The following is a 25,530-nucleotide window of genomic DNA, read 5'->3' on the forward strand; positions in this document are numbered from 1 at the left end:
TTCTCCTTCCTCAGCCTTCCCATTTGCTTCTGCACCCGTCCAAGTTTTCTGATCTTGGCGTTAGCTCAGTTAACACTGGTTGTGAATCTCGCTCTGCTGCCATACTCAAGGCAAAAGCTACCGTCTTCCTGGGTGATCAAGGCTAATGTCCCCAATGATAAGTCAAATTACCAAAGGAGAGGATATACTCCTGACATGATGGGATGCAAATGGTACTTCACCTCTGTGCTTTCCTCCCCAAAGCAATGGCCACAGTCAAGATGAACTTAAGGAGACATAGCAACTAAACGTAATGGGGTATGCTTGGCCGGGGGGGTGGGGGCTACCCTGGTAGTTCAGCTGGTAAAGAAGCTGCCTGCAATGCAGGAGACCCCGGGTTGATTCCTGGGTTGGGAAGATCCCATGGAGAAGGGATAGGCTACCCACTTCAGTATTCTTGCCTGGAGAATCCCCATGGACAGAGGTGCCTGGTGGGCTACAGTCCCAAATAGTTGGACACAACTGAGCGACCAAGCACAGTACATGCTTGGTGGGCCCCTAGAACAGAAAAAGGGCCTTAGGCAGAAACTTCAAGAAAACTGAGGGAGTTCCCTGGCAGTCAGGTGGTTACGACTCGGTGCTTCCAATGCTGTGACTCAGGGTTCAATCCCTAGTTGGGGCACTAAGATCCCACAAGCCATGTGACATGGCCAAAAAACCCTGAAATTAAAAAAAAAAAAAAAGACAAATTAAGGGACTTCCTTGGTGGGCCAGTAGTTGGGACTCCATGCACCCAGTGCAGGGGGCTTGGGTTCATTCCATCTCTGGTCCAGAAACTAGGATCCCACAAAGCAAGGCCAAAAAAAGAGGCATAAAAGACTTTAGTTAGTAACAATGTATCAATGATAGTTAATTAATTGTGAGAAATGTTCCATGTCATAAATAAATAATAGGGGAACCAGGTATGGGGTATAAAGGAACTCTCTTCAATCTTTCCAATGATGCTATACATCTAAAACGGCTCTAAAATAAAAGGTTTATAAAAAAATAATTAGCTGCCCCCTAAAACAGAATAAAAAGTTGTTGACACCACCAAAAGCCCAGCACCACCCGATTCTCAAGGCTCTTTTATACCGTTGTCTCATTTGTGTCTCACGCTGCATCACCCTGTGGAACGCAGGGAACCGTTTCAAGGACGAAGAGGCTGAGGACAGAGGAAGGAAGCAGCTTGCCCTTCGGGCAGAGCTGGGACTCCAACCCGGATCCTCCTGACCCTCCAAGATCCTCTTCCTCTTTCCTCATGCTAACCTGGGGCCTGACTCTCTAGGTCAACTTCTTTTGGGGACGACAGGCTGCCCGTCTGAGACATGGGAAATAGAGGAATACAACCTGGGCTGGGGTTGGGGGGAGAGATTGCACTTTAGGTCGGGTGGGGCTGGAGGCCTGAGCATGGAGGGGGAAGGTGAGCGGGAACAAGGGCACAGTTAGGAGTTCAGGGAGGCCTAAAGGTGAGTTAGACCGGAAGGTCAAGGGCACAGAGCTTACACGGCTGCTCACCACCTCTAGGGAAAAGGCTACAGCTCTGCCAGTCAATGAGTCAGTCACCCTAGTCTGGGACCAGAGTCCCAGGCTGGGCTCCCCCTAACGTGCTGGCAGCCGGAGGCCAGCCCACACATGCAGGAGCTGGAAAACACTCACCCACTTGGCCTGGTGTTGACTCACCTGTCCGGGGACCCCGGGAGGCACTGAGAGCCCTCACCTGTGTTGCCAGCGGACTGCCCTCCCAGAGCCTGCCGAGGCGGCCAGCCTACACCTGAGTCCAGCTTGGCCGGCAGCCTCTTCTTGACTCCTCGACACAGGCCGCTACCATCCTGCTGACTGCCCAGCCTGTCTGCAAGGCTCCTACCTCGCCTCTCTTCACCCCACCTGCCTGCCTCCATCTCTGCCCCACTGTCCAGGCCCACTTGGTTCTGCTCCTCCTCTGCCTGGAAGCCGTCCCTGGTTTAGAACCCCTCACTCCCCCGAGTCCGCCGCCCCCAAGCTGGCTCCAGCAGAACTGTTTAGACTAACTGATATGATCCAGCCACTCTCCTCCTTCTCACGAAGGTTCCCTGGAACTGGCAGGAGACAGCGTGAGTCCTGGTGGGGTTCCCAACCTCTGCCCACCTCTCAGGCTGCTCCTGGATCCTCTCCAGCCTCCCACTGACGCCTGAACCTCAGTAAAATAGGAATAGTCAGGCCCCTAAACACACTGTGCTTTCTCTTCCAGGGCTTGGCGTATCCATGGTCTCCTGTCTGGGAGGCTTTTCCTCTCCTCCTTCCCCAGTCTAACCCCTCAGTTCAGATGCATCTTCCTACAGGCAGCCTTCTCAGACTTTACTGTGATCCCTGAAGGCAGCTACACAGGCTTCTAGCATCTCATCCCAACAGAGTGACCAGCAGCCAACTGCAGCTGTGTGACCTTGACAGAGCTTTCTGTACTTTCATTTTCTCTGCTATCAAATGATTGTGATATCTGCTTCATAGGGTCTTTATGCAAGCCTGTTAAGTAAGTCACTTCAGTCGTGTCCAACCCTTAGCAACCCTTTGGACTGTAGCCCACCAGGCCTCTCTGTCCATGGGATTTCCCAAGCAAGAATACCAGAGTGGGTAACCACTTCCTTCTCCAGGGGATCTTCCAGAACTAGGGATCAAACCCAGGTCTCCCGCACTGCAGGCAGATTCTTCACGTCTGAGCCACCAGAAGCCCAGGGTCTTTGTGTGATACGTGTGTTCTAAGTCACTCAGTCATGACTGGCTCTTTGCAGACTGCAGCCCGCCAGGCTCCTCTGTCCGTGTGATTCTCCAGGAAAGAAGACGAGTGGGTTGCCATTTCCCCCTCCAAGGGATCTTCCTGGCCCAGGGATCAAACCCGTGTCTCTTTCAGTTCCTGCGCTGGCAGGCAGGCTCTTTACCACTAGCGCCTCCTGGGAACCCCCAGGGTCTTTATATGCCTTAAATAAGAGGCCTGAAGTCCAGTGCCTCACAGAGAAGCAGACTTCAGGAGATGTTACTGTGTGGGCAGGGCTCAGAAAGGGCTGGCTCTTCACACTGAAGATGATGGAAGATGGGAAGGGGAGGAACTAGGAGGACGCATGACATGCCAGGCACCGTGCTTTAACTTGACATTACACAGTGTAATTTAACTTTAACTCCCAATTACACAGTGTAAAACAACTGTAGTACAAGAAGGGTCAGTAACTTGCCCCAGAGTCACACAGCTCGTAACTAACAAAGCCTAGGCTGCAGCCCAAATGTATCTATTTGCAAAGCCCGTAGTTTTGCCATTATGACAAATATGACAGCAGCACCAACCTGCTCCATCCTTACCGCTTCAGGCCCCACCTCTGGGTCAGGTCAAAGGGGCTGAGTTGTCCACTTCTTTTTTTTTTTGGTTGTACAGTGTGGCATGTGGGATCTTAGTTGCCTGATTAGGGATCAAACCCACATGCCCGGCATCTGAAGCACGGAGTCTTATCCACAGGCCCACCAGGGAAGTTACAGGGACCGAGTTGCCCACTGTTATCACCAAGCCATCGGGTACTGAGGCTGACAGGAGCAGGCCCTAAGCCGTGCAGGATGACCAGGCTGGGTAAGGCCCAGGCTGGGAAGATCAAGCCTGCCTGAGCAATTGCTGATCTAATCACATAAAACCTAGGACAAAGTTAATCCGTCTCACTTAGTGACATGTATAATGGTGATGACGGAGCCGCCTAGTGATTAGGCTCAAGCAGGAAGCGGTTACGGTTTGTGGAAACAGTTGTAATTAGTATCTGTGTTACACAGGTGGGCGGGAGAGGACTGGGAGAGGGCAAGGAGGCGGCGGGTGGGGCAGGAAGCTTTGGGGATCCCTGAACTGAGGGTGGCCAGGGCTCTGGGCAGACTTACTCATGCGGATGATCCTGTTTAGATTTCATGATAAACTTCATGATGTGGCCCTATCACTCCTTTGCGAGGGAGAGGGAACAGGCTCAGAGAGCCTTCACTTGGGCAAAGTCACATAGCCAATGAAGAACAGAGCCAGGCTCCAAACAGGCCTGGCTCGTCTCCATCTCCAGTCCAGAGATGTCCTGGACAGTGGGAGGTAACCAGGGCTTGCCGCTGGGAGTCAGATCTATATTCTGGACCCATTTCTGACACTGCCTCACCCTGGGCCTCAGCAAGTGGTTTTCCTTCTCCAAGACAAAAAGAGGTATGCCTGTCAGGCTGGGAGTGGCTGAAAGTGTGAACTTGGGAGGTAGGGCCCTTAACCACCTGAGCCTCAGGGTCCTCATCAGTAAGATGGAGACAACTACTGCCCTCAGAGTTGGGAGGGTTAAGTAAGTTAAGAAACTTGGAACATGCCTGAATATTATCATCATTTATGGGAAAAGCACATGTTTTGGAGTCAGTTTTTCCATCTGTAAAATGGGGAAGTGGTTGCTGGATTTAAACAACGGTTTGAAAGCATATGTATTTTTAGCCCTGTAGAGTCCTTTATTTACTACTGTTATTTTCACTTAACACATCTAATTTTATCTTAATATTTTCAAAGTATAATTGACCCAAACGCTGTTATTACTAGTTCCTACAATATAATGATTTGATATTTCTATACGTTGCAAAATGATCACCATGCTAAGTCTACCTAACATCGGTCACCATGCAAAATTATCACAATGTTATTGACTATTCCTCACGTCACACACTTCATCCCCCAGACCCATTTGTCACTGCAAAACTTGTACTATGAATCCCGCTCACCTGTCTCACTCATTCCCTCTATCACCTCCCCTCTGTATGAGCAGACCACCTCTGTGCTCTCTGTATCTAGGGCTCAGCCTCTTTGGGATACATTTATTCATTTTCTAAAAGATTCTGGATGTAAGTAAAATCACACTGTATTTGTCTTTCTCTATCTGACTTATTTTACTGAGCAGAATACCCTCTAGGTCCACCCATGTTGTCTCAAAGGGCAAGATTTCATTTTTAAGGCATGAGTAATATCCCGTTATATATATATATATGAAAATATATATACACATATGCATATATATGTGCCATATCTTCTTTATCATCCAACCATCAATGGGTACTTAGGTTGCTTCCATATCTTGATATTTTAAATAATGCTGCAATGAACACTGAAGTGCATATATCTTTTCCAAATTAGTGTTTTTGTTTTCTTCAGAAAACTATCCAGGAGTGGATAACATTGTAGTTCTATTTTTAATTTTTTGAGGAACCTTCATACTATTTTTCATAGAGGCTACACCAAATTATATTCCCACTAACAGTGCACAAAGGTCCCCTTTTCTCCACATCCTTGCCAATGTTTATTTGTTGCCTTTTCTATAAAGGTCATTCTGACAAATATGAAGTGATACCTTACTGTGGTTCTGATTTGCAGTTCTTTGATGATTAGTGCTGTTGGGCGTTCTTTTTGTGTGTCAGTTGACCAGCTGTGTGTCTTTGGAAAAATGACCATTCAGGTCCTCTGCTCATTTTTTAGCCTGGTTGTTGCTTTTTTAATGTTGAGTTGTATGAGTTCTTTATATATTTTGGTATTAACTTATCAGATATATCATATGCAAATATTTTCTCCCATTCAGTATGCTGCCTTTTCATTTTACTGGTGGTTTCACTGACTGTGCAAAAGCTTTTCCCTTGATGTGTTCCCAACTGTTTATTTACTTTTGTTTCCCATACCTGAGGAGACAGATGCAAAGAATACTAAAAAAATGTCAAAGGGCATACTGCCTATGTTTTCTTCTAGGAGTTTTATAGTCTCAGGTCTTACATTTAAATATTCAATACATTTTGAGTTTATTTTTTGTACACAGTGTGTGAGAAAGTAGTCCAGTTTGATTCTTTTGCCATGTCCGGTTTTCCAACACTGTTTATTGAAGAGGCTGTCTTTTCCCCCATTGTATATTCTCGCCTCCTTTGTCATAGATTAATTGACCATGTAAGTGTGGGCTTCTTTCTGGACTCTCAACTCTGCTCCATTGATCAGTGTCTGTATTTGCGTCAGTATCATATTGTTTTGCTTACTGTAGCTTTGTTATAGTTTGAAGTCAGAGAGGATGACATCTTTAGTTTTGTGCCTTTTTTCCCCAAGATTATTTTGACTATTTGGGGGTCTTTTGTATTTCAAGACCAATGTTAGAATTATCTGTCCTAGTTCTGTGAAAATGCCACTGGTATTTGGATAGGGATTTCATTGAACCTGTATATTGCTTTGCAGGAGTGGTATGATCATTTTAACAACAGTAATTCTTCCAGTGCATAAGCATGGTGTATCCTTCCATTTTTGGTGTCTTCTTCAATTTATTTCATCAGTGTCTTACAGTTTTTAGTGTACAGATCTTTCACTATCTTTATTCCTGGGCATTTTACTTTTGAATGCAATTATAAACAGGACTGTTTTCTTGATTTCTTTTCTGATAATTCATTGTTACTGCACAGAAACACAACAGATTACTTAATATCAATTTTGTATCATGCAACTTTACTAAATTCATTTATTGGTTTTAATATTTTTTTTTAAATGAGATCTTCAGGATTTTCTATATATGGTGTTATGTCATCTGCCTTATTTCTTTGGATTTCCAGTTTGGATTCCTTTTCTTTTTCTTGTCTGATTGCTGTGGCCAGGACTCCCAATGAAGTGAAGTGAAGTCGCTCAGTCATGCCCGACTTTACGACCCATGGATAGTAGCCTGCACCAAGCTCCTCGGTCCATAGGATTTTCCAGGCAAGAGTACTGGAGTGGGTTGCCATTTCCTTCTCCAGGGAATCTTCCCGACTCAGGGATCGAACCTAGATCTCCTGCATTGTAGGCAGACACTTTACTATCTGAGCCACCAGGGAAGTCTACTATGTTGAATAAAAGTGGTGAGAGTGGGTATGCGGTATTGTTTCTGATCTTAGAGGAAACACTTTCAGATTTTCACCATTGAGTATGATGTTAGCAGTGGGCTTGTCATATGTGTCTTTTATTATACTGAGATATGGTCCCTCTCAGAGAAGGCGATGGCACCCCACTCCAGTACTCTTGCCTGGAAAATCCCATGGACGGAGGAGCCTGGTAGGCTACAGCCCATGGGGTCGTTAAGAGTTGGACACGACTCAGCAACTTCACTTTCACTTTTCACTTTCATGCATTGGAGAAGGAAATGGCAACCCACTCCAGTGTTCTTGCCTGGAGAATCCCAGGGACCAGGAGCCTGGTGGGCTGCTGTCTATGGGGTCGCACGGAGTCGGACACGACTGAAGCGACTTAGCAACAGCAGCATGGTCCCTCTATACTCACTTTGTTGAGATTTTTTTTTATATATCATAAATGGATGTTGAATTCTGTCAAAAGTTTTTTATGCTCTATTGAGATTATCATATGATTTTTATTCTTCAGTTAGTTAATTTGATGTATAACATTGAATGATTTGCAAATACTGAACCATCCTTGTATTCCTGGGGTAAATCCCACTTAATCATGGTGTATGACCCTTCTAATGTATTGTTGGATTCAATATGCTAATATTTTGCTCAGGGTTTTCTGGGGGAGGGAGCTGTACTGGGTCTTTCTTGCTGTGTGGGCTCTTGTCTGGTGATGGTGAGCAGAAGCTACTCTCTAGTTGCATCTAATCTATTGTTGATTCCTTCTAGCTCATTTTTAATTCTGGTTATTGTATTGTTCCACTTTAAAAGCAAAGGAGAAAGGGAAATATATACCCAATGGAATGCAGAGTTCCAGAGAATAGCAAGACAAGATAAGAAGGCCTTATTAAATGAACAGTGCGAAGAAGTAGAGGAAAACAATAGAATGGAAAATACTAGAGCTCTCTTCAAGAAAATTGGAGATATCAAGGGAATATTTCATGAAAGGATGGGCATGATAAAAGACAGAAATGGCAAGGGCCTAAAAGAAGCAGAAGAGATTAAGAAGAGGTGACAAAAATATACAGATGAACTACACAAAAAGGTCTTAATGCCCCAGATAACCATGATGGTGTGGTCACTCACCTAGAGCCAGACATCCAGAGTATGAAGTCAAATGGGCCTTAGAAAGCATTACTACAACTAAGGGCTTCCCTGGTGGCTCAGAGGTAAAGCGTCTGCCTGGAATGCAGGAGACCCTGGTTCGATCCCTGGGTCGGGAAGATTCCCTGGAGAAGGAAATGGCAACCCACTCCGGTACTCTTGCCAGGAGAATCCCATGGAGGGAGAAGCCTGGTAGGCTACAGTCCATGGGGTTGCAAAGAGTCGGACACGACTGAGTGACTTCACTTTCACAACTAATGGAGGTGATGAAATTCCAGCTGAGCTATTTAAAATCCTAAAAGATGATGCTGGTTTTGTGCTGCACTCAATATGTCAGCAAATCTGGAAAACTCAGCAGTGGCCAGAGGACTGGAAAAAGTCAGTTTTCATTCCAATCCCAGAGAAGGGTAACGCCAAAGAATGCTCAAACTACTGCACAACTACACTCATTTCACATACAGTAAGATTATGCTCAAAATCCTCCAAGGTAAACTACAGCAGTACGTGAACTGAGAACTTCCACATGTACAAGCTGGGTTTAGAAAAGGCAGACAAACCGGAGATCGAATTGCCAACATTCACTGGATCATAGGGAAAGCAAGGGAATTACAGGAAAACACCTACTCTGCTTCACTGACTACACTAAAGCCTTTGATTGTGTGGGTCACAACAAACTGGAAAATTCTTAAAGAGATGGGAATACCAGGCTACCTTACCTGTCTCTGAGAAATCTGTAAGCAGGTTAAGAAGTAACAGTTAGAACCTTACATGGAACAGCTGACTAGTTCAAAACTAGGAAAGGAGTACATCAAGGCTATATACTGTCACCCTGTCACTTATATGCAGAGTACATCATGTGAAATGCCGGACTGGATGAGGCACAAGCTGGAGTCAAGATTGCTGGGAGAAATATCAATAACCTCAGATATGCAGATATCACTCTAATGGCAGAAAGTAAAGAGGAACTAAAGAGTCTCTTGATGAGGTTTCATGAGAGTGAAAAAACTGGCTTAAAACTCAACATTCAAAAAACTAAGACCATGGCATCCAATCCCATCATTTCATGGCAAATAGAAGGAGAAGTGGAAGCAGTGACAAATTTAATTTTCTTGGGCTCCAAAATCACTGTGGATGGTGACTGCAGCCATGAAGTTAAAAGACGCTTGGTCCTTGGAAGGAAAGCTATGACAAACCTAGACAGCATGTTAAAAAGCAAAGACACCATTTTGCCAACAAAAGTCCATACAGTCAAAGCTGTGGTTTTTCCAGTGGTCATGTATGGATGTGAGAGTTGGACCATAAAGAAGGCTGAGTGCCAAAGAATTAATGCTTTTGAAATGTGGTGCTGGAGGACTCTTGAGAGTCCCTTGGGCTGCAAGGAGATCAAACCAGTCAATCCTAAAGGAGATCAACCCTAAATATTCATTGGAAGGACTGATGCTGGAGCTGAAGCTCCACTACTTTGGCCACCTGACGCAAAGAGCTGACTCATCGGAAGAAACCCTGATGCTGGAAAAGACGGAAGGCAAAAGGAGAATAGGGTGGCAGATGATGAGATGGTTAGATAGCACCACCGACTCAATGGACATGAATCTTAGCAAACTCCAAGAGATAGCGAAGGAGAGGGAAGCATGGTGTGCTGTGGTCCATGGAGTCACAAAGAGTCGGACAAAACTTAGTGACTGAACAACAACCATATTGTTCAGTTATTTGGTTTCTCTTTCTATTTTCTAATTCTTTCTTAAACCTCTGTGTTCATCCATTCTTCTCCCATATTTACTAAATATCTTTATGACCATTTCATTAAATTTTTCATTGGACAGACTGCCCATCTCTGTTTCATTTAGGTCTTCCTCTGGGGTTCGTCGGTAAAGCACCTGCTTGCAATGAGGGAGACCTGGGTTCACTTCCTGGGTTAAGAAGACTCCCTGGAGGAGGGCATGGCAACCCACTCCAGTATTCTTGCCTGGAGAATCCCATGGACAGAGGAGCCTGCTGGGCTGCAGTTCTTGGGATCGCAAGAGTAGGACACAACTGAGCGCTCCCTTTGTTTTTCTTTCTGGGGTTTTACCTTGGAACATATTCCTCTGTTGCCTTGTTTTGCCTAATTTCTGTTCTTATTTCCATGTATTAGGTAGGTTGATTACATTTCCCAGTCTTTGACAAGGTGACCTGTTATGGGAGACGTCCTATACGTCCACAGAACATGCCCCACTAGCCCCCAGAGCCATATGGTGACCCCCTGCATGGGCTGTGTGAGCCCTTCGGTGTGGTACAGCCGGTTACTATGGGCACACTTGTAGGTGGGGGCCCACTTGGCTGCCAGGCCCCGCCTCGTGCAAGGGCTCCTGGCCTGCTGGTGCGTGGGCCTGGGTCCTGTCAAGCTGCTTGCTTTTGAAAACTTAACACTGCAACCCAAAACAGAGAAGTGGAGCTGCCACTCACGCACGCAGTGACCCTGCATCCTGGCCCTGGGTCTGCTCTCCTCACGGCTTCCGAGGAATGGAATTTGAAAACCCCTCATCTCTGTTTCTCTCTGAGAGCTAGTGGTTCTAAAGCTCTGATATCAAAGTGATACGGATGCAGGAAACGGGGTCTGGGGCTGGAACAGTGCTTGCCCAGTGAGGGCGGGTCCATGGTGGCGATGGGACAGGCCGGGCCACAGTGATACCAGGGGGCCTGCTGGCTGTCACCGCTCAGGTTAGACTCTTTCCCCAAGAGGTGACTGAGAAGCAGGAGAAAGAGCACGGGACTCGGAACCAGGGGGATGGACCCACATCCCAGCCTCGGTCAACCCGCACCACCTCTCTGGGCCTCAGCATCCTCAACTGTAAGATGGGCACAAAAACACCATCTTCCTCTAGTGACGCCAGGAGCAAACGGAGTCACGTGCATGCGCAGGCTTTGGAAATGTGAAAGACTGCCCCCAGTGAATGTTTGCACATGTTTCTGGTAGATTATTTTCCATTCCTAAGAACAGTCTGGAGCCAGAGTACGCCGGTTCAGATCTCAGTGCCACCACGCACTGGAGGGTCAAGGGTTACCGAGCCCACTGCCTCCTGTATAAAGTGTTGACACAAAGGAAGGGCTTAGCATGTGTCTGGCACACAGTAAGTGCTCAGGCATGCTGCTCTTGGGTGGGGGCGTGGGCAAACTAATGACAAACTTGCTCCCTCGTGCTTTCTTCCAGTGTAGATATAGCTGAAGAGGGCTGAGCGGCTCCTCTTAACCCTCTAAAACATGACCCTCAAAAGCAATAGTTAAAGATTTTTTTGGTTCTGCACTAAAGCGTGGATCAAGCTTTCCTGGGCTACACTTGGAATGTGTCTGTCCTCTGTCCTTAAAAGTTCAATTCGATTCAATAGGTGTTTCCTAGAGATTCTGTGATGCCTGTTTACTGAGCACCTATCATATGCCAGGCCCTCATCACAACCCTGCATGGTAGGTAGCACTGTACCCATTTGACAGATGAGGAAACTGAGGCTCAGAGAGGTGACGAGAGGACCTCAAGGTCAGGCTGCTCTTTCAAAATGCACAAGACCTGGAGCCAGACCCGGAGGGCTCCCCTGTATGTGTGGGGGTGGGCTGCTGGAAGGTTTGTGAGGGCTCTGGAGTACCACCCACATTACGTGGTATTTTGGTCTTACTCAGGAAGCATCCTTGACCTTAGGGGAACCAGCTGCCTGAGAGGCTGAGCTCCCCAAAGCCCAGTCCGTGTTACCTTATGCAGGAGGTCCTCCTTGCCCAGTCCTGCCCCTGCACCCCTCACCCCTGTTCTGGCCCACAAGCACATGACCCTTTGCTGTATACCAGAACGGCGGTGAACACTCGACAGATATCACTCACTCAACCCACCAACTTCCTGGCAGGGATGTCTACCTCTCCGAGCACTGGCTTTCTCACTAGTAATACTGGGGGTAATAAGAGTACATCTCCCAAAAGCAGCTGTGATGATCAAACTGGAGAAAAAAGAAATAATGGCTAAAGCTTCTTTAAAACAGGGCCGGCCCTGGCTCAGTGACACAGACACTCTGGCACGTGCCTCAGGCTTCTGGAACGCTTGCCTGCCAGCAACCACAGACCTCCTTGTCCCACAGCTCTGGGTCCTGAGGAACGTGGACCCAAATGGAGTGAAGAGAGGCAGGATGGGGAGCCAGAAGTCCAGGTCTGGGTCCTGGCGGTGCCCTCTCCAGGCCTCAGATTCCCCCCTGTGGAAGCACTAGGGGAGAATGGAAAGGCAGCTTTGTCTGTCCATGTGACCCCTACCTTCTCCTTCCTGACCTTCCCCAGGAGACAGGCCTGTGTGAGCGCAGCATCAGGGGATGGGGATACCGCAGCTATCAGCTCCCTGCAGCGGCAGCCTGGCCTGATCACGGGCTGGCAGGCTTGCTCTGCGGCTGGCACCTCCTCCAAGGCCCTGTCACCCTCCAGGCCTGGGCCCTCCCCCTGCCAGCTTACTGCAGCTTCTGTCCCCACTTGCCCAGCACTCCCAGATACCCTCAGCCAGGCTTCCAGCCTACCAGCCCCACCCCTGGCTGCTTTCCCAGCACTTTGAAAAACTGGGGCTCCACCAGCTGACAGCCAAGGTGCCTGGACATGAAAACGGACTGTGCCAGGGCAGGTGGGCCCAGCAGGTGGGGCCCCAGCCTCTCTATCCATCGCTCAGTCAGGGTGGGAGTGCTCTTGGCTGGCCAAGCTGCACCCTGAATGGCATAACCATCCCCGAGGAGGCTTTGCCTTCCGCTCCTGCTCCTCAAGGGGGAGGACGTGTAGTGCTTAAGAGTCGGGACTCAGAAAGCAGACAGTCAGGGTTTGAGTGCCAGCCAAGTACCCTGTAACCTTGGGCGAGTCATGTAATCCCTCTCGCGGCTCAGTTTACTCATCTGTGAAATGGATGTATTAATAAATTATTAAGAGGATTAGAGGACTTAATAACATCGAGTACTTAGAACAGGACCTGAAGCCAAGGGCCCACTCCACAAATCTCAGACAGAATGGTAACTTAACATTCTGATGAGCCCAAGGCAGGACACATCCTGGCAGTCCACACAGCAGGTGTGACACACAGATGTGAATTACCTGGCCGGCAGTGTTGTAACACGTTTTGAAATGCCAACATTAAGGAGATTTTACATGAAAACCAGTATTTTAAGCTTTCCTTTAAAAAAGACTTGGCAGAAGGGGAAAAAAAAAAAAAAAGACTTGGAAGTTCTGGGCCCATATTCTCAAGTAGCCACCAGCCAGCTCGAGCTGAAGAGCGGCTGCCCCATCTGGACTGGCCACAAACCCCCAGGCCCCCGTGGGCCCCCATCCCTCCCCAATTTCTGGTCTCCTCCTCACTGTGACCCAGGTTCAGCTGCCTCTTTTCATCATGCTGGTGTTTTGTGTCTCCAACAAAGGGAAATATTTCTTAAAACCTTGTCTCAGTCAAAAGTGTGAAAATGATTGCTGTGAGGCTTAAAAACAGGCAAAACTAATCTTTGGTGACAGGCGTCAGCACAGCAGTTGCTCTGAGGATAGGACTTCCTGGAAAGGAGCATGAGGGAGCTGTCTGGGAAAGCAGAAATATTCTGGAAGTGTCCTCTATCATGATGCCACTGGGGTTACACGGGTGTCGACAGTTGTCAAAACTCATCAAACCATTTGCTTCTGGACTGTGTGATTTTACTCTATGTAAGTTACACCTCAATAAGGAAAAAAAAAATGGGGAAGACGGCACAATGGGTTAGGAGGGTCTTGCATTTCAGAGAAAAGAGTGACTGACTCCTTTGTGGGTATGAAGCAAACACCTGTGAGTTTAATATACTGACAACTGGGAAAGGAGACAGACCCTAAGCTACCCCCTGGGAAATCAACACGGGCCCCCTGCTCACGTTTGAGTCTGAGACCCACCATCTGAGGCCAACAATGACTGCTCCTCGGAGGACTACCATACCCATAATGTCCAACCCAGTAGCCATGAGCCGCATGTGGCTACTGAAGTTAAAATTAAGAATTCAATTCCATTTAGAAAGATGGTAATGATGACCTTATATGCGAGACAGCAAAAGAGACACAGATGTAAAGAACAGACTTTTGGACTCTGTAGGAGAGGGCAAGGGTGGGATGATTTGAGAGAATAGCATTGAAACATGGATATTACCATATGTGAAACAGATCACCAGTCCAGGTTCGATGCATGAGACGGGGCACTCAGGGCCGGTGCACCGGGACGACCCTGAGGGATGGGATGGGGAGGGAGGTGGGAGGGGAGGTCAGGATGGGGGACACACGTACACCCACGGCTGATTCATGTCAATGTATGGCAACAACCACTACAAAACTGTAAAGTAATTAGCCTCCAATTAAAATAAATAAATTAATTAAAAAAAACAGAATTCAGTTCCACATTTGCACTCGTCACATTTCAAGTGCCCAGTAGCTAGACACAGTTAGCAGCCACGGATGTGGCACCGTCCCATGTCACAGAGCTCCAGGGGATAGTGTGGGCTAGCTGGCTATGTCGCTGGGCTGAGTTCTGGGCCCCCGGCCGGGGCAGGCACTGTGGTCACTGGGATCACCGAGCGGCGTCTGACACAGAGTAGCTGTTCAGTACCTGAGCCGAGTAAATGCATGAATAAAACAGAAGCAGCAGATGGCGAGACTGGGTTTGAACACTGCCTCTGGCCACTGCCAGCGCAGGGCCTCCAGCGAACCTCCCCTCGGAGCCTCCGTGTTGTCTGTGCAGATGGTGACGTACCGATCTCTCCCTCCCCTCCTGGGACTGGGCACCGCTTGGGGTGCTCAGAGGCCCGGGGAGCCAAGGAGAGACCTGCAGGGGGATGGATCGGTCAGCAGTCCCACCCTGAATTCTAGAACAAGAGGGAGGCATGGGCACGGTGGGAGGCGCGGTTGAGGACATTTCTGTCTGTTACAGACTCGCTTATGAAGTTGCTCTGGGGGTCTTCCATGGTGGTCCAGTGATAAGACTCTGAGCTTCCAGTGCAGGGGGCACGACTTCAATCCCTGGGTGGAAAACTAAGATTCCACATGCCACACGGCATGGCCAAAAGAAGGAAGAAAGATGCTCTGGGCCGGGGGAAGGGTGATGGGCACTGGTAAAGATAAGTGCGTGCGTGCTTAGTTACTTCAGTCGTGTCTGACTCTCTGTGACTCATGGACCATGGCCTGCCAGGCTCCTCCGTCCATGGGATTTTCCAGGCAAAAACACTGAAGTTGGGTGCCACCTCCTTCTCCAGGTAAAGATAAGAAGGCTGGGCCCAACTCTGCAGGTCTGAGAGGGAAGGCTGCTGAGCACAGGGGAAAATCTAAGTTAGTCTCCATGCATGACTGCAAAAACCCAAAACTCTGAGCTGGGAAACAGCATCAAACACCCACAGACACCATCGAGGCAGTCTGGGGTGTGCCTGCCATTGGGGCTGCTGTGCACTGAGCTGGGGCTGGCCCAGGTCGTCTTCCCTAAATCCATCCTCGCCCATATCCAGCCATATGGAGCCGCTGAGAAGCTGGGAATGCCAGCATTCATCCGTCCACCCGTTCATTCACTCAACAACTATTTATTAGGCACTTATTGTGTGCCAGGAAATGGCTCCATGCTTGATATATGTCACTGAATGAGACAAAGTCCTGGCTCTGAGGAGCTGGAGGTTTAATACGGTTTAATGCGGGGCCGGGCGGGAGTCGGACACTAAACACTGTTGCCAAGAGTTAGTCTCTATCCTAACAGCTCCTAACAGGTTTTCAGTGCTTACTGTGCTGACAACTGTGTTTTGTAACGCATTACTTAATCCTCACAAAAATGACAATATGCATTATTATTGACCCCATTTAATAGGTGAGGAAATTGAGGCACAGAGAGACTACAGCCAAGATCATCAGTTCTAAGGGGTGGACTTTGGGATTTGAACCCAGGCACCAGTTCATCCTAAAGGAGATCAGTCCTGAGTGTTCATTAGAAGGACTGATGCTGAAGCTGAAACTCCCAATACTTTGGCCACCTGATGCAAAGAGCTGACTCATTGGAAAAGACCCTGATGCTGCGAAAGATTGAAGGCGGGAGGAGAAGGGGATGACAGAGAATGACATGGCTGGATGGCATCACTGACTCACTGGACACAAGTTTGGGTGAACTCCGGGAGTTGGTGATGGACAGGGAGGCCTGGTGTGCAGCAGTCCACGGGGTTGCCAAGAGTCAGACACGACTGAGGGACTGAACTGAACTGAACTGAGTTTCACTCTGGCGTCCCTAAACTCTAACCCATTCCCTGACTGTCAGCGCCAAGAGTGACTCATGTTACGGAGAAAGGATGGCAGGGCGGTGGGGCAAGGGATGCTGGGGAAGACTGGAGGGGCCGTCTGTGAGCAGGTGACACGCCAAGTGAAACCAGAACGCCAGGGAGTCGGCCGTGAGCGGGGCACTTCAGGCAGAGGGAACAGCCAGAGCAGAGGCAGGACCAAGTAGAGCTCAAGGGGCAGGAAGGGACTTCCCTGGTGTTTCAGTGGTTGAGAATCCGCCTGCCAGTGCACGGGACGTGGGTTCAGTCCCAGGTTGGGAAGATCCCACTTGCCTCCGAGCAACTAAGCCTGCACGCTGCATCCACAGAGCCCACATACCTGGAGCCTGCAGGGAGAGAGGCCACCACCATGGGAAGCGCGGATCGCAGCTAGAGAGCAGCCCCACCTGTTGCAGCTAGAGAAAGCCTGCGTGCAGCAAGGAAGACTGACAACCAGAAACAAAACAAATATGTAACGTTTTAAAACATGTGTGCACCTGTATCTAACTAAAAAGGAGCAGGAAGAAGGGCAGTGTGGCTGGAGCCGTGGGTGGGGGGAAGCTTGTCTGACCCCCACGTTTGCCCCCGCCCATTCTACAGATGAACTAGCTGAAGTCCAGAAGGAGGAAGTCCCGTGAGCAAGTGGGCATGGCCAGGACCAGAAGCCAGGCCTCTGGACCCTCCTTTCAAAGCCCCACGTGCCCAAGCCGTGGCTGCTAAGGACTCGGTGCTGGTGAAGGAGTCGACGTGGGCTTAGGATGGCTGAGGGCCATGGGGCGGCTCTCGTCTCCCTGCACTCAGGCCCCCGCCTCCCTCCTGGGTCCAGGGTGCCAGCTCCTGGACTTGCTGCTCTGGGGCCCCATCCAAACTGTCCAGCCCAGGCTGCATAGCCCTGGATGCCCTGCTTTATCACTCCTCTGAATCTGCCTTCATGCCCCACAGCAGCCCCAAGGGCTGAGTTTGGATCACCCCTTGTGGCTGGGGATACGGGCTCTGGCATCAGACACACTCAGCTCGGCTGCTGAGTGACAGTGATGTTGAGCGAGTTGTGCCGCCTCTGCAGCTGCAGCTCCCCTGCAAGAAGAAGAGCAGTGGCCTCCCCGCAAGCTGGTCCCGAGTGTCAAATGGGACCCCGGGTGGAAAGCGCGAAACACAGGGGCAGGCACAGGGCGGGCGCTTCACAAGGAGCAGCTCTCAGTGTCAACGTCACAGTCATGGGTGGGAGGATGTCAGGGCCACAAGGGCACCTGGAGGGCCTTCCCTGCACGCCTGGGGCCGTCCTGGTCACCTGTCCCTGCCAGGTCTGGGGCTCTGGGTCTAGAGCAAAGACTTTGGCATTCTTTGCACCACTGAGGCAAACAAGCAAGGGCTAGAGGTGGACGCTCTGCCTCGCTGGCCAAGATGAGACCCGCGGTGACGGCCAGGCGGTGCCCTGGAGCATGCCCGCTGCTCCACCTCTGCACCTTCACTTTCACTGTTTCTCCACCTGGAGAGCCTTGCTCCCTGCCCTACTCTGGCAGGACTAATCTGAGGCTCGGCCTACCCAGCCTTTCCTTTGCCCCCAACTAAAGTCATCCTAAAGGAGATCAGTCCTGGGTGTTCATTGGAAGGACTGATGTTGAGGCTGAAACGCCAATACTTTGGCCACCTGATGCAAAGAACTAACTCACTGGAAAAGACCCTGATGCTGGGAAAGACTGAGGGCAGGAAGAGAAGGGGACAACAGAGGATGAGATGGCTGGATGGCGTCACCGACTCAATGGACATGAGTTTGGGTAAACTCCGGGAGTTGGTGATGGACAGGGAGGCCTGGCGTGCTGCGGTTCATGGGGTCACAAAGTTGGACACGACTGAGCGACTGAACTGAACTGAACTGAAAGTCTTTCTCCCGCAGAGCTTGAGCCTAACAAGCAAGACTGGCTCCCCTGGGCCTGCCAGGGCCCAGACACGGGGGCACAGGTGGAAGCCTTAGTCCCCAACCCTGGCCCAGACCCACCTGCGCAGGATTCCCAGGGGCTGGGGGCTCCTCTGGTGGAGAAATGGAAAAGTACTCTCTCACGGGGGAAGGATCCTTTCTCTGGAATCGGAGGGAAGAAGTGTTTTGGGGGAAAGACCAGCAGAACTGAGGGGGCTCTGGCGTGTGTTCCAGACATCCTTCGGATCAGGGCTGAGGCCGAAGAGGCAGAAGTGAGGCTGTTCAGAGCCCTGGACACAGACCTGGGAGATCTGGCTGTGTGTCCCTGGGCAGGTTACTAAGCCTCACTGAGCCTCAACCCTTCTCGCTTAAAATTCGGGGCTAATGCTCCCAAACTTTGTAAGTATACAGTAAAAAGCTGTTGACACAGGGGAGGTGCCTGAGCCTGGGGCAGGCTGGAGCTGTGGACTGAGGTTGATAATCCCTGGGGGTCCATTGTAAATGCAGCCCAGAGTCCTTTCCCGCTTCCTGCCTGCCCAGGGCCTCCCGGGCTGGAAGCAGTTTTATAACTCTCCAGCACCTCGACTAGAAGCCAGAGCTTCTTAAAGTCGCTGACCTCCTGCCAAGGGCTTAGCCAGACACAGCCAGAACCCATCATTCACCGTGTCTGGAGATTATCGCAGCTTACAGAAACGGCAGGGCACCTGGCAGGAACCTGCCTGCAGCTCCCTGCTAGCCTGGGGTGGCAGCCAGCCAGGAGAGCACCTTACTTCCTCTGGAGGGTTCCACAGGGACCTCCCTCCCTCTCTTCTCCGCTGCCCAGCCCGCACTGGGACTCCGGAGTCCCGGGGCCATATCCCAGTTGTGGGCGCTGCAGCTGCGTCCCCGCTGGGCCATGAGACGTGGCATTCCACGGAAAGAACTCTAGATTGCAGTCAGAGGGTGGTCACTTCTACTCTGAGAGCACAAACTCTGGAGCCAGACGGCTGAGGTTCAAAGCCCCAGCTCTGGTGTTTGCCGGCGATGTGATCATAAGCAAGCTGCTGAACCGCTCTGTGCCTTTGTCTCCCCATCTGTAAAGTGACAGAATCACAGTGTCGCCCTCGCCGGGTTGTTAGGAGGATGTAATTAGGCGCTGCCCGAGCCTCACGCTCTGCCAGCCCCGCAGGCAGGTCATGAGCAGGCTCTTCTCACCAGCTTCTCCTGCCTGGCGCCACCTCACATCGCTGATGATCCAAAAACTCCTCTAACACGCGGCTCAGACACCACCTCCTCTGCGAAGCCCCCTCAGTCAGGACCCTCAAGGCTGTGTGTGTGTTAGGCACTCAGTCCTGTCTGCCTCTTTATGACCCCGTGGACTGTAGTCCACCAGGCATCTCTGTCCATGGGATTTCCCAGGCAAGAATACTGGACGTGGGTAACCATCCCCTTCTCCCGGGGATCTTCCCGACCCAGGGATGGAACTTGAGCCTCCCGTGTTAGGAGGCAGATTCTTTCCTGTCTGAGCCACCGGGGAAGCCCTCAGGATTATAAGTGACAGAAACGCAGCTCGTATGGAGTTTTGGAACAAAGCAGACGCCCAGGCTTGCGACTGCCTGGAAGGGAGGGAGGATCAGACTGCGGGCGGGAGGAAAGCCTGCGCTGGCGCTGGACGGCTGGAGCACCTCTCCCTGCGTCTCCTCCCACCCCTCCCCTTCCCTCTGTGTGTACCGTCCTTATCTCCTGACGTCCTCGGAACCCACAGAAGAGGGCCAGGCTTGCGTCCGGGCAGCTGAGAGCCCTAGAGAAAAGCACCCTCCTCTTTCTCTGGGTTGAATTACAGAGTCTCAGGGAAGGACTCTGACTGGCCAGGGCTGGGGCATGTGTCCACCCTGGGAAGGGGCGGGGCAGGATCCTATGACTGGTACCCAGCTGACAGCTTGAGGAGCAGGGGAGGGGCGGTTTCCAAAGGAAGGGCCTGCTGTCAGCAGGCAGAGGACGGAGGGCAGCTGGCAGATACAGCCCAGACACCTGGCCACCAGACCCCACCAAGCTGCTGGGGTGACGCCTGCCGTGGGGACTGGGTATGCGGCTGTCCCACTCATCCAGCCGTGAAATCTTAAAGGGTCCCTGGAAGCCTGGGTTCCGGTCCCAGCTCTGCCTCCTATGACCTGTCCGACTTTGGCAAGTGCCATGACCCCTGAGCCTCAGTTTTCCCGTGAAATAGAGGCCATCACAGAGCCAGAGACTCGTCTCATGGGAGGTTATGAGCATGAGAGGAAGTAAAACACAGAAAGCATTCCAGCCTCGGCACCGCTGTGCATTCGGTTCTCTCCTGCACCCACGGGGTAAGTATGAGCACCGTTTCCCTGCGATGCAGGGGGTGCAACTGCAGCCCAGAGAAGGGCAGAGACTTGCCGGAGTGACAGTGCCCGAAAGTGACAGCGCCAGCACTGGGCGCCAGGTCTAGCTCTGGACGCCCTGCTGTTTTCCCTCTGCCCCTCCGGCCCCTGTTATTGCCTCCTGGACTCCGAAATGCTGTCTCAGCAGGAACTGCTCGTCGCCACCTGCCACCACACCAGGGCCTCCGGGGAGGGGGCAACTCCCCAAGTCTAGCTCCAGCCAATCAGGCTGGACCCTTGGCCAAACCAGATGCTACTGGGCTGGCGTTGCCTCAGTGACCAGGAATGTCTGCCTAACAGAGCCCACCCTGGGCTCAGCCTCCCATCTGGTCCCCATTACTCCCCTCATCACACATGTGTCAGGCTGCCTGGGGAGCTCGGCAGGAAATGCCTGCTGGGGTGAGCAGGCCCGGCTTCTGCTGACGGTCGGGGAATGACACAGGCCACCCCGTCTGCAGTCTTGGCCCAGAGTGGTCCCCAGGTGCAGAGCAGAGTCGAGGGGGCTGGAGAGCAAGGGGCCGGGGGACACGGCCACAAAGGGGGCAGAGGGGGGCTGCAGGGAGACACGGTGCCAGGCTCTCGGCCATGGGAACAAGCCGCCGTCCCATCCTGGGGTGGGAAGTGCGATGGTTTGGGATCAGAGAGACCTGGGCTTACATCCCTGTAATTTACTGCTATGTGACCCTGGGCAAGTCACCTTACCTCTCCGAGCACATTTTCTCATCTATAAAGTGGAGACACCTGAACCTACTTCACAGGCTGAGAAGTAAGAAAATAATCCGTGAAAGGGCACATCAGAGCTCAAATTCCACCCCCTCCTAAGAGGGGCCCCTGCCAAGGGGACAGGCTGTGATGTTGGATGCCAACACCATGCATGGTACAGGAGCATCCTGGCTCATGGAGAGATAGCAAGGCAGCTGGGGTGACCCTGGGGTTCTCCCCGGAGCAAGACCGTGGCCTGGGGTCACGGGGGCGTTGGCAGCAGATAGCGGCCGCGATGGTGTAGCTGTCGCCGCTGTGAAATCACAAGAGCAGCAGCAACAAAACCTATTTCCTGAGCAGTGACGCACATCAGGCCCTGTGCGCTTTACGCGTGTTTTCTGGTTTAACCACCGCAGCAATCACATGTGAGAGATTTGAGAGGAGAGGCCCAGAGAGGTTAGGTAAATGGTTCAAGGTCACACAGCCGGGGAGAGGCTATAATCCAAACCCAGTCAGCCCACCTCTTGGGCACCACAGGATCCTGCAGAATGGAGGGGGAGTTCTGGGCAGGGAGGTCTGCCGAGACCAGGCAGGCGTCCCTGCCTGGGAAACTCACTCAGCGGCATTCTCGAACCCCCTCCTGGGCCCCCAAACTTGTGGCTGCGTAGCCATTCAGCTCAGGCTCTTCCTCCCTCCCTCTGGGGCTTGGCTTCTCCTCAGGCTGCTCAGGAGCCAATTTGCAATTGCACAATTAGAAACAACTTCTCTTCGAAAGGAAAAATCAGCACAAGGCTTGGTGGACACGGACGCATTTATCCCTAGTCGCCTGCCAGGCCGGGGAGGCCCATTCCCTGACCCAGCCCAGCCAGGAAAGCAAGAATCACGCAGTCTCTCTCCCTCTCGTCTTCCTTTCTCATTCAAGCCCCAGCATTCACCCTCAGAACGTCCTGACTGCCCTAGCCCACCGTTTTCACACGTTCCTCGGATCCCAGTACCATTAACTCCTGATCCTTTCTCTACACAGTCAGCGTCATCGTCAGAAGCCACGCACCTCTATCAGAGTGTAAGCAACTTACATTTCCTTCTGCTTTTTCAAAGCAACGTTATGATGTTTCTCTTGATAACAAGTCCAGTCGGGACACGCAGAAGTCGCTGGGCCCATAGCTGACTCTTCTGCTTGAAGAACTTCTATTCACCCTTCAGAACCCAAATCAAATGTCCTCCACTAACTATCCTAAGCTGCCCCATCTGTGAGCACCTGTAGTGATTTGTATGTATCCCTAATGGAATATCCTTCCCCCCAGCACCGTAGTTACTATGCAGGCGCTGTGCCAAGACTGTTACGCTCAATTCTAAACACATCAGTAACTCTGCAAGAGAAAGTCCATATCCTCACTAAACAGATGGAGATGACAAGGCTCAGAGAGGCTGAGTGACTTAACCTAAAGTCACACATTTACTAAGTGGCTGGTCTGGGATTTGAACCTGGGTTTGCTCGCGCCCCACACAAATGATTCTTTTGAGGGGTCAGGCTGCCTGCAGTATGACAGGTCTTTCCCACCAACTGCATCAGGATCCAGAGCCTGGCATGGTCCCAGCCTCTGTAGGTCTCCCATGGATCAGCCTCAGAAGTGAGATGTCACTCACTCCAGACCCCATGGTGGCATTCGAAACTACAACCAGTGGGCCCCACCACACCCTACCACCTTAAAAGCCCTAAGCACCTCTATCTAGCCAACTAGACTTTATTTTTCAAAAATGCCTATTTATTTTTATTTATTTATTTGGCTGCACCATGTCTTAGTTGAGGCATGTGGGGTCTAGTTCCCAGACCGGGGATCGAACCCAGGCCCCCTTACTGGGAGCATGGAGTCTTAGCCACTGGACCACCAGGGAAGTCCCCAAGTAACTAGGCTTTAGAAGCAGCTCCTGGCCTCTGAAGCCTCTGCTGACTACACAGACAATTTCGGAGGATGCCAGGAATTAGGAAAGAGAGCAGGCTCTAGGAAAGAGAGCAGGCTCTGGAGCTGACTGACTGGGCTGCTGGCTCTGGGATGCTGGGACCGTGACTTAACCGCTCTGAGGCCTTAGCTAATCTGTGAGGTGGCAAGAACCCATCTGCACAGCAGATTGGTTAAGGCTGTGAATGTCAAGGCTTCACACAGAGCTTGGAACATGCATACCTAGTGAACAGGTATCTACTGTACACCTACTAAGCACCGGACACTGTTATGGGTGCTGTTCATAGCAGCAGACTCTTGTCATTGGGGGTTTTTAACTCTTCAAGCAGGAACCTCCCCCCAAATTATTGATCAGTTCTCTCAGCAAAGAGTCCTGTGACACAGTGGGCTTACTGAATCCCCCTCCTTAACACTGATGCTGTTCAGTTGCTCAGTCGTGTCTGACTCTTTGCAACCCCATGGACTGCAGCACACCAGGCCTCCCTGTCCTTCACTGTCTTCCAGAGTTTGCTCAAACTCATGTCCATCGAGTCAATGATGCCATCCAACCATCTCATCCTCTTTTGCCCCCTTCTCCTCTTGCCCTCCATCTTTCCCAGCATCAGGGGCTTTTCCAACGAGTCGGCTCTTTGCTTCAGGTGCCCAAACATATACGCAGCTCGGACACTCTCCCACACTCACCGGGAGACATGGACAGGGAAGCCCCATGGCGTCATCTAAACAGTGAAAGAGGGGCTGCACTGGTGGCTCAGTGGTAAAGGATTCACCTGCCAATGCAGGAGACATGGGTTCCATCCCCGGCCCGGGAAGATCCCACATGCCGTGGGGCCATTATGCCCGTGCGCCACAATAAGAGAAGACCGCAGTGAGACGCCTGCACGCCGCAGCTTGAGAGTAGCCCCCAGTCACTGCCAAAAAGAGAAAAAGCCCGGGCAGCAACGAAGACCCAGCACAGCCAAACCTAATAAAATAAAAAGACTGACTAAAAAAAAAAAGTAGTGAACGAGAAGCGACTTAAATGGCTGCCTCTCCCAGCCAGCATAACCGTGGTGCTGCGTGCGACACAGGACACGCTACACCACTGCGGGGACCTGGACCCAACCCAAGCACAACGTGCAGGGAGAAAGCGGCAGCAGGCAATACACAGCCCTGCACCAATTACTAGCAGTTAAGTTTCCGAACACAGGAGCAATGCTATGTATCATTTGGGCTTCCCTCGTGGTTCCTATGGTAAAGAATTTGCCTGCAATGCAGGAGACCCAGGTTTGATCCCTGGGTCAGGGAAAATCCCCAGGAGAAGGGAATAGCAACCCACTCCAGTATTCTTGCCTGGAAAATCCCGCAGACGGAGGAGCCTGGTAGGCTACAGGCTGTGGAGCTGCACAGCGTCGGACCCGACTGAGTGACTAACACTAACACACACGTGTATCATTTGGGGAGGCAGAAAGACCTAGTAAAAGAACTGAGGAGGCCATTTAAGAAAGCCACTTCTTCTGGAAAAGGAGGGGTGGTAGGCAATGGGGTCCGGGAGGGACCCGTGTGGGGCCTTCCGCTGCGTTTGGAATGTTCTAGTTCTTAAGCTGGATGGTAGGTTCACCAGTGTTTCTTTTTTGCTTAACTCTATGCCTTTTATATGTCTGAACTATTCTGTCCCATATCAAAAAAGGCATGGGCTTTGGAAGCAGACACACTTGGGTGGAGAGCCAGAATCAGGCCTTGTGGCTGCGTGATCTCAGTCTTCTCCTCTGTGAATTGGGATCATAAGACCCTCTGTTAGTTCCCATGACTCATCTGGGAATCAAACAAGGGTAGGTTTGTAAAGAGCCTGGTGCAGAGTTGTGGCGGGGTGCTGTTGTGGGGCCAGGTGCCCGGCAGCTGCTCTTGTCCTTACAGCTGTCGGGAGAGTCTCCCAAAACAAACGGATGGAGGCGCAGGGCCAGTCCACAGGCCTCAGATCAAGGGGAGAAAAGGGTTTACTTGTCCCGAGGCCCGGCCCAGCCGGCCTTCAGTGATTCCTAACTGGTGACGCATGTGGGGATTGGGCAATCGTGGTCCCTTGGCCGGGACACAGAAAGAGAGTCATGGGCCTGGCTGGCCAGACTCCTGCCATGGCCCCAGCCCTTTTCAGACTCTCTGGCTCTGGGTTTCTCAGCGCCCCTTCCAGCTGCGAGGTGGGCAGCAAAGTTGGGCTCCCTCCCCGCCCAATTCTCGCACTCACCTGAGACTGCACGCCTCACGCTCCAGGTGGAGTCTGAACC

At 51.2% G+C, this 25,530-nt stretch overlaps 1 protein-coding gene and 1 non-coding gene across 2 annotated transcripts in view; one reads left to right on the forward strand and one right to left on the reverse strand.

The window, feature by feature from the left end:
* Positions 1-25,530, reverse strand: part of ECE1 (endothelin converting enzyme 1) — a 123,808-nt gene that overhangs the window by 70,330 nt on the left and 27,948 nt on the right. The window lies entirely within an intron of this gene.
* TRNAS-GGA lies at positions 8,089-8,159 on the forward strand. Its single transcript has one exon. It is a non-coding gene; the product is annotated as a tRNA-Ser (tRNA).

The sequence above is a fragment of the Oryx dammah genome, unplaced genomic scaffold (genome assembly GCF_014754425.2).
Source record: "Oryx dammah isolate SB20612 unplaced genomic scaffold, SCBI_Odam_1.1 HiC_scaffold_27, whole genome shotgun sequence".
In the NCBI taxonomy this organism is placed as follows: Eukaryota; Metazoa; Chordata; class Mammalia; order Artiodactyla; family Bovidae; genus Oryx; species Oryx dammah.